Below are 13575 nucleotides of genomic sequence, written 5' to 3'. Positions count from 1 at the left end.
CGCACAACAAGAGTATGGCACTCAATAGTAAACACACAGTAAAGAGTGGTGCTTCAAAGCAAAGAAGGAAAGGTCACCCGGCTTCCCTACAAGCCCAGAATTCTAATTCCAGGTATAACAATTTTAACAGATCTTTGCTGAGCACTCCAAGTATCTACTATCTGCATATAACAGTATAATATCAGTCCAAATCTCAATAAATGTCCAAAACTATCCAATCAGCAGGTAATATCCGAATCCAATCCATTGAAGTAGAGTCACTCCAATTGAAACACCAAGGTACGTTGTTGGTCACAGCATCAATCAATTTTATTTCATTCTTCTTCCATCAATCAAGATTGGCAGCCAACACGTGTTTCGTCAGGCACTCATATCATGCCTTTTGACTTCTTCAGGGCTGCAAGCCAAGAAGATAGTAATAAGACTCCATTTACAAATCAACTCTTTAAACATGCCTTTGGGTAGTTTAACAAAAAGTAAGATCACCACCTACGTGTAGTTTAATAACAAAAAAGGAGAAAGCACCCGAATAAATTAGTGCATACCATGGTGTCCTATTGTTTCAGATCCCGACTTTTAGTTATATTATTGGATACCTTAACGACAGAAAGATACTATATTTTGGTAAATACATTTCGAATTTATGTATTATTGACAGATTTGGTACTTAGGGTCCTGTCTTGTTTATTATAGACACCATGGTATGCTCTAATTTATTTGGGTGCTTTCTCCTTTTTTGTTATTAAACTCACAGCCATGTCAACACTATGACCTACACGTAGGTGGTGATCTTACTTTTTGTTAAACTACCCAAAGGCATGTTTAAAGAGTTGATTTGTAAATAGAGTCTTATTACTATCTTCTTGGCTTGCAGCCCTGAAGAAGTCAAAAGGCATGATATGAGTGCCTGACGAAACACGTGTTGGCAGCCAATCTTGATTGATGGAAGAAGAATGAAATAAAATTGATTGATGCTGTGACCAACAACGTACCTTGGTGTTTCAATTGGAGTGACTCTACTTTAATGGATTGGATTCGGATATTACCTGCTGATTGGATAGTTTTGGACATTTATTGAGATTTGGACTGATATTATACTGTTATATACAGATAGTAGATACTTGGAGTGCTCAGCAAGGATCTGTGAACATTGTTATACCTGGAATTAGAATTCTGGGCTGGTAGGGAAGCCGGGTGACCTTTCCTTCTTTGCTTTGAAGCACCACTCTTTACTGTGTGTTTACTATTGAGTGCCATACTCTTGTTGTGCGCCTGAAACTATACCTGTCACCTTCTTAAAAAATTGTTTTCTCTCAGGTAAAGGCAGCCGCAAGTGGCCTGTATAGTATTGACTAGAAAATGAATCATGAACAGGAAGCTCTTGATCTATTTAAGAACCTAAGTACAGGTTCCTCAGTTAATGTAGCGTTATCCTCAGTTTCTCAACCAAAACAAGAGGGACTCAGAGCATAATTTGTCAGACTAGAAAGACTCAAGAGGTTAGAACTAAATAAATGGTGGGTCGCTGTAACTTTAAAACAATATCTGACCTTAAAACGCATTCCACGTGGCCTAAGGTCTCAGATCATTCCAACTTACGAAGACTTGGAACCGGACCTCTTAGATAGATGGGAACAAGAACTTACTAATAGTTCGAGTAATTTGATTAGAATCCTAATTGATAACGCTGAAAGGAAGATTGCCTAACTTCTTATTGAGATACAAACCTGTGAGGATGAAATCAAACAGCTTAACTTACCTGAAGCTACAGTCAAAAATTACAATATGTTGGATGAGATTTTAACCAACTTACAATCAGATATAAAGCGCAGGAAAGCCAGTAAACTAAAAAGAGACGAGCATGACTATAATACAGGTCGAGTGTATACTTTTGCTCGTAAATTTGACCACCTAATTACTAAAGGGCCAACTACCAGAAAAGGTTTAACACCTACCAGTTCGGAATTTAACACATCCTCAAGCAACATCTCCACAAGTGAGAATGAGGATAATACTGAACCTAGTACAGCTTCCATTTCAGATAAAGTTTCTTTTTAGAAGAGGTCTGCAGAATCAGAATGGGAAATCGAGATCCCGGGGGGAGATATGGGAACAATTCAGGAGAAGGACAAGGAGAGGGAGCAGAGGCAAAGGCAGAAGAGACAAGACCAGGGATGAGATTACGCTCTTGGAGGAAATGAATGAAGGTATCAATGAAATTGAGATTTATCAACCTTTCATCTATTGTACTATCAAAGAATATGATATCAATATTAAAAAAAGGTTTGGGATACTGTCCAACTGTAAGTGTTGATTGGTTTTTAACTAAAATTGACTTATATAAGTTCTCGAGATTACTGAAATTAAAGAAACACTTCTCTAGACAAGAAAGTAGTAACAAGGCAGAAGTCAGCAAACCACTATTTAGTAACCTTACTATTCAAGAAGTATACGATACCAAATTATTGCTATCTTTAACAGATAATGAGGACGATCCAGTAACTGTAAGCTCACTTTTGGGGGACCTAGAGATTAACCCAGGCTATGCCTCTATAAATGGGCTTAAAGTCAAATCAAAGTGGACGCCACAATTGTCGGCTGGGAATGTGGTGGATGCTTTTTACAAATCAGTAACTGCTGATATAGACAATCTGATAAAGAGGGAACGCAATAATAAGAAAACACATCATGGTGGTAACCTAACTTTGAATGAAAGGTTGGCTCTCAAGGACCTATCGACACATCCTGATCTTATTATTCGTAGGGCAGAAAAAGGTGGCAACATCGTTGTCATGAATAAAAAAGACTACAATGATGAGATTTTATCCCAACTTCATGATTCTAGGTATTATGAGAAAATTAGTGCCAATCCTTTACCAGTTACCAAGACTATGATTAATACAAAATTGAAGGAATGGTATGAGTGTTCCTTACTTGATCATGAGGAATATTTATACCTACGAGTAGAGTCACCTAGGGCCCCATGCCTATATACTTTGCCGAAAATCCATAAAGACCGTCAGAAACCACCAGGCAGGCCCATTATTTCCGGTATAGGTGGACCTACAGAGAGACTTTCACAATTTGTAGACTTATACTTAAGATCTTTTGTTCAAAACCTTCCTTCACATATAGAAGATACTAAGCATATTCTTAACATTATGAATGATATTACTTGGGAACCTGACATGATTTTAGCAACACTAGATGTTGTTTCCCTATATTCAAACATTGACCAGGACCTCGGTATTCAAGCTATGGAAACATTTCTGAATGAAAGACCAGTGGAATACCTAGATCATACAACCATGATTATTGAAATGACAAAAATAGTATTACAGAACAATTTCTTCCTGTTTGAAGATACATGGTATAGACAGAAACTGGGGACTGCGATGGGTTCCAGATTCGCTCCGTCCTTCGCGAACCTCTTTATGGGGCGCTTAGAGGCGGAGTTGATCTGGGGCCCAAAGGGCCAGAATTGGATAGACCATATTTACTACTGGGGGCGATATATAGATGATTGTTTGCTGATTTGGAGAGGTACCCCTGATGAACTTAACACATTTTTTACTTACCTCACCTCAAGCAGTCTAAATATGTCATTCACTACTCATTATGATATGAAACGCCTAACCTTTCTAGATATCGAACTATTCGTAGAAGATAATACACTATGGGCCGGATGTAGGTCGGTCGGTAACGGCCGAAAATCGGTATTTTCGGCCGTTACCGACCGAGATTCACAAAATGGTATGTAGGGCCACATATTTTACAGATTCGGTAAATTTACCGATCGGTAAATTTACCGAATCTGTAAAATACCGAATCGGTAAATACAGATATTTACCGATTCGGTAAAAGGAACATCTGGATGTTCCTACATATCCACCCCTTAGATTTACCGATTTTTAATTACCGAATCGGTAGGATTCGGTAATTAAAAATCGGTAAATCTATTTTACCTACATCTGGGCCTATGTAGTTGAATGTTCCGGAAGGAAACTAGCTGCAATGCACTTTTACGAGCAGATAGTTGCCACCCAAGAAGTCAGATTAACGCCATTCCTTTTGGTGAGATGTTAAGAGCCAGGAGGAATTGCTCCAATGATATTGATTTCAAGACAAACATTCAGGATATGACAAAAAGATTTAAAAATAGAGGTTATGAAAATAAGGTTATTGGTAAAGCTTATGATAGAGCTTCTAAACTTAAAAGAAAGGAAACATTAAAGACTAAGAATAAGAGTGAGCAGACAGAGAACTTACAGAAAGTGAGGATGATTACCAATTTTGGAACAGGGAGTCATAAACGTTTCGCAATTCTTAACAAACATTGGCACTTACTGCGAACAGATAGCGACATCGCACCATTTCTAACAGACAGACCTAGCTTAACATTCCGTAAGGGTACAACGATTGCAAATTTGGTAAGCCCAAGCTACCCTAAACCTATAAAACCCCTACTAACAGACCAATGGTTACGTACACGACCTGTAGATTTTTATCATTGTGGTTTTTGCAGTTCTTGTAGATGGGCTACTAGGAAAATACTATCTTTTGAATACAACAACACAGGTACCTTTAGGATTAACTCATTTAATAATTGTGAGACTACCTTTGTAGTTTACATAATAGCGTCTACATGCGGAAAAATTTATGTTGGCAGCACTGTAAGACGATTGAAGGATCGAATGGTGGAGCATTTACGTGCTTTAAAAAATGGGGACACCAGATACCCTATTGCCTCCCATGCTATCCAAAATGGCAATGACTCTGCTAATCATAAATTTACATATCATGGAATAGAACATGTGACACTAGACCGACGAGGTGGGAATAGAATCTTGAAACTTAGACGCAAAGAAGCAAAATGGATCATGGTCTTACGTGCAGTTGAAGAAGGACTGAATTTAGATTCAGAACTGCAATTCTTCTTAGGAGATTAATGAAAATGCTGACAGATACACTGATAGTGTTAATGATGTAATTTGAGCAGTGTTAAGAGAAATAATGGAGATACATAACCATATACTGTAACCTCTATTTGCTAAACCGGTGCGTGTTGTACAATTAACATTATACTATGTGCTGTTGAAGACTATGTAGATGCCATATGACATTGATATAGGAATGTATTATTTTCATATATGTTATTTGCTTTTCTGTCATTTTCCACTCCTCCGTTTACTCTTCTACTGGCCCTCTATATTTGTAGACTTATTACACTATATGCCCAGGGTCGGGTTTCTGGAATATGTGGGGGCAGTCCTCTTGTTTCGCTCGGCTGCTGGTCTCATATTTGAATTACAAACCTTATAATAGGCATAAACTCACTTATATTCAGACTCTTGAGACCAATTTCACTCCGGTGAGCACTCGCAATCGGTAGCTTTACGCGCTAGAACGATATAGAGTTAATAGACTGGTTGGGTTCGAATACACGTGAAGTTGTTACCACAGTCATGATATTTACATTTATACATATTAAATCTTTTTCTTGACAATCCTCTAATTTTAATTTCCCTCAAGGATTGAAATATTGGATTTACATTTAAGCTTTGGAACTTATATATAATTTACATGCTTACTCATGTCGCGCTTGAGGTGTATTTTGGGAGGAATTTACCAGATGTAGTTTTGAGGACTATACTAATAGAAATATATTGGATATAAACACTTGGTTTCGCCGAGTAGAAAATACATAACAGATGTTTCCTGACAATCAGAACGGTTAAAATAGACAGAAGCAGGAGATTACTTATGCATATTAGACACTACAAGATGGCGACCATGTTTAAAGTGTTTAAGCATAGAGTTATTTAAAGAATATGGCGCCTGTGATACACGCCAGTTGCCGATTTGGGGACCGGAGTGAGCGTACACGCTTATTACGAGCGGTAAGTTTTTAAGAAGTAGAGACTTTAAATAAACCTTAGTTACAATTATAGAAAATAAAGAGGGTATATTTCCTCTTTTTCTCCTTTTTTTACATGGCCAAAGGAAAGACTGACACGTACCCGTGTCTGCCGGGATATAATGCAGTGAATAACTGAAACTGACACGAAGATTATTGAAGTTACGTTGAGTTGTGGATAATAGATTTTCGAGGTGAGTGACAAGACAGCTGTTACTCCTTGGATAAGATTGAATTTCAATATCACTATAGGGGGTACTTTTATTGTGGATATCTTATTTCAGGAGTTATATGATTTTTCGAGTGAGAAAGACTGGAGCTTAAGTCCTGGACATTTACCAGTGGAGATTTATACACGTTTTGGCTTTTATCACTAAAGTGAGTATATTAATTTACACGTCGAATTATGAGACTGTGCAGTAGAAGTGAAAACTTAGGATGGCTTCCTATTGTTTCAGATCCCGACTTTTGGTTATATTATTGGATACCTTAACGACAGAAAGATACTATATTTTGGTAAATACATTTCGAATTTATGTATTATTGACAGATTTGGTACTTTGGGTCCTGTCTTGTTTATTATAGACACCATGGTATGCACTAATTTATTCGGGTGCTTTCTCCTTTTTTGTTATTAAACTCACAGCCATGTCAACACTATGACCTACACGTAGGTGGTGATCTTACTTTTTGTTAAACTACCCAAAGGCATGTTTAAAGAGTTGATTTGTAATTAGAGTCTTATTACTATCTTCTTGGCTTGCAGCCCTGAAGAAGTCAAAAGGCATGATATGAGTGCCTGACGAAACACGTGTTGGCTGCCAATCTTGATTGATGGAAGAAGAATGAAATAAAATTGATTGATGCTGTGACCAACAACGTACCTTGTTGTTTCAATTGGAGTAACTCTACTTTAATGGATTGGATTCGGATATTACCTGCTGATTGGATAGTTTTGGACATTTATTGAGATTTGGACTGATATTATACTGTTATATACAGAGAGTAATGCAGTGTGTTTGTGTAATGTTTGTGTAGTGTTTTGAGATTTGTGCTGAAAAAACTGTTTTACGGTTTAGAGTAGCGCAGTGGTGTTTATGTAGTGTAGGGGGTCGTGCTGGGAGTAGTGATTTAGTACAGTGGTGTTTGCGTACTGTAAAGGGTCGTGCCGGCCGTAGTCTTTTAAGATTTAAGATACTACAATGGCGTTTATGTACTTTGGGGGGTCGTGGTGAGGTTAGTGTGTTAGGGTTTACTGTACCGCAGTGGTGTTTGTGTAGTGCAGGAGGTCATGCTGGGGGTAGTTTTTAGGATTTAGGGTAGTGCAGTGGTATTTGGATAATGTAGGGGATTGTGCTGGGGTAGTGTTTTAGAGTTTACGACAGTGCAGTGATGTTTCAGTAATCTTTGGGTACTGTAGGGGATTGTACCGGCAGACCAACTCACAGAGCTCCAAACCGGCGTACGACCTTCTAAAGGCATAGCCGCGACATGGTGATGTGGGGAGAGGCAGCGTGAAAGGGGTATCTCACACAGACACAGATGCCAGTGTTGCCTTGCAGAGGTAAAACTACTGACCCGATGGCTTGTTGAGGAAGAGATGCGAACAGATGGACCGAATCACAAAATCACTGCCCAACACTTACTGGTTTCAAAAGTTCACAGCCAATGAGCCGCATTCTCCTGCTCGTAACCCGTCAGCCAATCACATGTCACAATTCTCAAATATTGATATCATACATTTCATATTTCTCAAAAACTACTGAACGAATTTACACCATTTAAACGAAAGCATGCTTTCTGGACCATCACCTTTCTCCCTGTCAAATTTGGCAGTTATTCCGTTCAGCATTTTCACCTGTAGTCTTCTGTAAAGTTTTGCATCAAAATTGCATTGAGAAATCATGTTTTGGGACACTATTTTTTCTCAGTCCCTCCTACACCATTCACTCCAAAACTTTCAATATAGGAGCTAATTAAAAAAGAGAATCTGTTTGAATAATTTTGTAAACATTCACCAAACAATTAAAAAGTTATGAGCACATAGAGGGCTCCAGAAGGGGGGTCGTGCAACCCCCTTCCAACATGAGGGAACCCGATGTAAGCCCTCACTACTTTTTTTTAAGAAATGCCCCCGTAACCTAGCCCACCCAGAGACCTCATTAAAATAAAACACAGTAACCCGAGACCCCAGCGCATATTTCGCTGATTTCATTTTTTTTTTAAATACCTTCTGGGACCCCCCTGAGCATGCCTAAGGGGTCAGGGTGTTTCTACCCTGCCCCTTCTCTTGTTTTATACCTTTGTTTCTCTGTTTTTGAGTGACTCGCTTCTACCGAGTCACAAGATGGCTGCCAATACTTCCTGGTTTGGACTACTAGCAGCCAATCACAGTGAAGCTGGTGCACACGACTTAGGTTCCGCCCAGTTATCAAAAAAAATTTTTTCTAATTTCTCAGCAACTACTGAATGGATTTACACCATTTAAAAAAAGGTTGCTTTCTGACCCACGCACTACCTTCATACCAAATTTGGGGTATTCCATTCAGTAGTTTTGGCTGTAGCCTTGCACAAATTTCTTATGGGAAAAATGATTTTTTAACTCTTATTTTTTGAATTTCTCTTAAACTACTGAACGGATTTACACCATTTTTGGGACCTTCCGTTTTTTCTCAGCCCCCATTTGACGAATCACCCCCAAACTTTCAGGATAGGAGCAGACCTGGATAGACTTCTGTTTTGGAGAATTTCAGAAAGATTCATCAAAGTATGCTAAAGTTATTAGCAAATAAAAAAATGTTTACCCAATGGAAACTAGGTTCTAACTATAACTACCTTTTGGTGACCACCAGTAGGTAATATATATATATATGGTCCTCACCCACAAGCACCACCTGTGGCATGCTTCATCTTGGACTCTCACTCAGACACTGAATGTGAATGGGTGGGCTTGACAAGTTTGTAAGTGGAGCTCTTTGAGTGGTAGCAGTGAGCGGAGGCAGGGTTGATTGAGTGAGTTAAAATAGTCTTTAAATCCTTTGTAATAAATGTATTGTTCTGGGATCCAGGGCAAAGTTAAAATAGATCAGTGTGATGCTTTTAGGAGCTAATGTTCCCAGGCATCCGATAGGTCAACATGCTTCAGCCTTTATATAGCCAGTGAAGGGTCAGTAGGCTTTCCTCAGGACCTCCCTTTTACCCTGCTTTTTGCGATTTTAAATTTTCTGTGCAGTTAAATAGTTTAAAAACATGAATGTAACCATATAGACCATAATTATAGTTCCTTTTCCTTGTATGGTTGTAACTGTAAAAAGAAAAAATGGGAAACGCATTAGGCATCAGTGGGCACTCTTCCTTTTTTGCTGAGGTGTATACCCTTACCATATACTTTTAACTCCTCATAGGTGTATGAAAAAGTAAAGAAGCAAAAGAGGCAAACAGTTTAATTCATTTTTCACTACTTTGAGATCTACTCCTCTCATAGGCTAGCATTGGGAATTCCTTAAAACACTTTTAAGCTGTAATTGCTGATTAGAAGAGAAGAGCTGAATCATGTTTCATATCTTTGGAATGGTAATGAAACATCCTCTTAAGTGGTAATGTTAGAATTGGCATTGCTATTTTAGAAATGCCACTTTCAGAATGTAGACATTCTCTGCTCTGAACTTAGATCTGTGTGCCTGCAGCTTGTCTCCAATACACATCTGGGCTGGGTGACAGCTACACATTGAGCATTCGCTCTAGACAGCAACAAATAAAGGAAAGTGAGGCTCATCTGTATTCATCTGCAATCTGATCGGTCTTCCTGTGCAGGTAGGAATGGGATGGGCTAACATTTACTCTTCAATAGGTAGTGTCTTGTCCAAACACAAAGTATCAATTTACTCTCCAGGGTTAACCTTCTAGTCAGGACTAGGTTTAAGGGGATCCTTGTGTACTTCAGAGAGTTCCTTTGAAGTCACACCATGAATGAAAGACACTATTGGGTATAACTACTGGTTCTCTGACCCCTTAAAATCACACACTTCTGGATATTGAACTGAACCTCTGTCAGAAGGACTGCTCTGCTGCCTAAAGGGCTCAACTGGACTAACTTTCTGGAAGAACTGCTTTTCTGCATGTTACCCTGCTGCCTGCCATTCCTTACTCTGCTGGAAGGACTCTGCCTTCCCTCCAACTGATCATCAAGAGCTTGCTGGCTTGCGTCTTGATTTCTGAAGTCTCAAGGACACAAAAGGGACATAAAAGACTTCCTGTAATTCTGATGGTGCTGCTGGACTCTGCTGCCTGTGAGTCCTACCCTTGCCTGAGGAGCCCCCTCCTAGCTTTGGGCTTCAGAAGTGTGTCCTGCAGCTGTTTTCTTAAAAAAACAGATGCTTTGTATTGATTGCATGAGAAATTATGCTGCATCGCCCTTTCAACACCAACACAGAGGCTGCCTAACAATCGCGGTTCCACAGCCTACGCGGATTGACAATGACACTCTGCATTGACCGATGACAACACATTGCCTTCACCACAGCTCAATGATGACACAGCAACCCGACTCCGGGGAAAAGATTGACGCAACGAGCCCTCAGTGTCAATTTGTAGTGAGGAGGTCCACCCTGTAAGGTTGTAATTAAGTAAGATTTATTCAAGCAGGTAACAAGTAGTATAACAAGTAGTTATGTTGTAAAGAAGAGCCCCACCAGGAGCAGCCTGTTAACTGCTCAGCCCATGTCCAACTGTCACTTCACCTCTCTGTGTCCCAACATTCTGAGGCACATCATGACTCCAACATTCTATTGGGCACTGAGCACAGGCACTGGCTGAGCAGGATGGCTGAGCAGGAGGTGTAAATACAATTCATAACAAATGCAGGATACTACATATCCCCTTTCCTTCCAACAGAAACACAAATGCAATATGTGAATAAAATATAACAAGAGAAAACCAAGAACAGCATGAATAGGAAGAACAACGTTGTGACATCGTCAACGCCAAAGAAAAGAGTAAGCAAGACAGAGCAAAGAGATAGAAGGGAGAATACAAGGAGGAGGGAAGAATAAGAGTAGAAATAGAAATAACTTATCCTATAAAACAATGAATTAGAAAGAAGGATACTGTGAACAGAGAAGTAGAAACCAGATAAGAGAGAGACATGGACGCACCAACGACAACCCCTACGCACACCCACTGGCCAGGTAGGCAAGCAAGGGGAGAAGGACAAGGCACGACGCAAACAGAACAGTAAACAAACCACGCAGAAGGAGAAGAAAAGGAAAAAACTCCACCAGAACAATGGAGAATGAGAAGAACACCTAAGACAAAGAAATTCATAAGACACAGGAACAACAACAAAGAATGCATAAGGACCAGACTCCAAAGATGGAAAGGAAGAAAACATCAATAGGAAAGCTTAACCAGAGAAAACAGAGAGGAAGCGAAGAGACACAAACAGTATCACTATACTCCTCCTCATTTCCCAATGGATAATACAAATATAAAGATTGAGTGTAACATTACATAAAAAAGACAGCAATGTAACATCAAAGAAAATACTCAGGAAAAAACAGCCAATGGAACTAAAACCCATGGCCTTCCTCTACCCATAGGCAGGAGGATGAGGAGCACTGTGAATGGGACAAAAGCCCATGCCAAAGCAGGAAGTGTAAAGTCAAATCCCATGTAGACATTGGACTATGATCCAAAAGACGCCCTGTTTGAGGGTGACTATGTATATGTGAATAGGACTGTGACCCATGTGTAATGTAAGGACGTTCCCACGGTGGCCTTATAATTCAATTGTGCAAATACATCTGTAAATATCCCAAACAGGTGACAAACAACGAGTTATATACTAAATTTATTCAAAAACATGTAGAATTTTATTTTTTTCCTCTTTTTTTCAGTTCATATAAATACTGTTATCAATCAGAAATCACAAAAAGAATATCTCAATTTATATAAAAAAATCAAGAATAGTACAGTTAGGTCATAAATATCAACAACAAAAATAATATATAAAAATTACCCCTTGGTAACAACCATATCTATCAACATACTCACGTGCTAACAATCTTACCACACTCAGACCTCATACTAAGATGGAGAAAGGAACTGAATTAATGATTAGCAGGATGACAGTGCTAAAGAGTGGGCCACAAGATGTAGCTATTGGCCCTCGCAGCAGGTCTACGCGCGTTTCGGCAGCTTTAGGCCACCTTCATCAGGACCTTTTTCATCTTAATTGTGCAGATACCAGGGGATCAATGGCACCAATAGCGGTGGAGTCACAAAAAACGTCTTCAATAAATATCAGGGGGCAGGACGTCCTATGTTTCCTTGAAGTAGCTTTTAACGTTGGTAAACGTGCTGAAGTAGTAATCAAGTACTCGATTTCGCAGCTGGTTCTTTGGTGCTTATAGTCAGGAAGAGGCTTAAGACATAGACGGTCAGCGGGGAATTTGACTTGAATTAAACCATGATTTAGATTTGCGAGGGATGTCCCGTGTATGAATAAAGTTGCTTCACCATCCAGTGACCCTTGTCAAAACAGCCGTTGCGACGTGGACCCGCACCGTTAGCAATTTCTTCCGACAGACGTTTTGGGCATAGTCACACATGAGGGTGACTATGTATATGTGAATAGGACTGTGACCCATGCAACAGAGTCCTGAGAAAGGGTGAAACTTGTATGTAGCCCAATTAGGCAAATGTGTATGTGAAAAAGGGGCAAGACCCAATCCCATCCTTATGTAGGGAAGAATATTGTGAAAAACGTAAACATGTAAATAGAACCATGAACCCAATGAAGGAAATTACCCATAGTCCATACATGCAAGATGTAGCCCATGTAGGCATTAGTGTAGTAAGCAAAGTGGGAGAAGTACCCTTTGCCACCCCTATGTGTACGGTTATGGTTTGAACACAGCAAATAATACAATTGGCTAGATTACTGCCAAACAATAATGTAAACTGAAAGATAAATATTAAGGTGTGCGTGTCACTGTAGTCCTGTGTCACACACTGGAAACATCCTTAGGTACAGGCAAATTGTAGTTGGAGTCCATAGTGATGGTGGCACCCAAGGAGGAAAATGAAAGGAAGTACACAGAAAATCTGTAGTGGGCCCGAAAGGAACAGTCACAATACAGTGCAACTGTATTCTGAATCCTTTCCTTTAAGAGAAGTCATTGGAGCACTTGGGAAATACCAGCATCCCGAAGGGAAGGTGAAATGCACTCACCCTCATTGATGACCTTCCAAATTGAGGAATGAAAGGCAGTACGTAGAGAATCTGTGGTGGGCCCATATCTGCAGGAATTCACTTAACTCTGAGGGGTTTAAATCTCCTACTATTTTTCTAGCATGGGGCAGAGGCTTGACAATAAGCATCTTGAGCTACAAAAAGAAAGAGATCCGTAGCCTCACTGGGCGTACATGGAAGCACGTATGTAAAGTTCCACTCAAGCGTTGCTTGTAGCTCAGAAGACAAATATGGTGTCAGGTACAAAGCGCGCTGCCGGGTGGCACATGGCACTCTAAAGTGCCAAGCAACTTCTTTGAGCCAGGGCAGCTGCAACGTCACAGAGGGTTCTTGTGAAGAGAATCTGCGTGTCTTTGTGGATGAGGTAAATGCGAGCGCGGTTTAACCGTTATCTATCTCCCCTATT

This window comes from Lissotriton helveticus, chromosome 4_1, assembly GCF_964261635.1.
Source record: "Lissotriton helveticus chromosome 4_1, aLisHel1.1, whole genome shotgun sequence".
Taxonomy (NCBI): Eukaryota; Metazoa; Chordata; class Amphibia; order Caudata; family Salamandridae; genus Lissotriton; species Lissotriton helveticus.
This window is presented reverse-complemented; position numbering follows the sequence as displayed.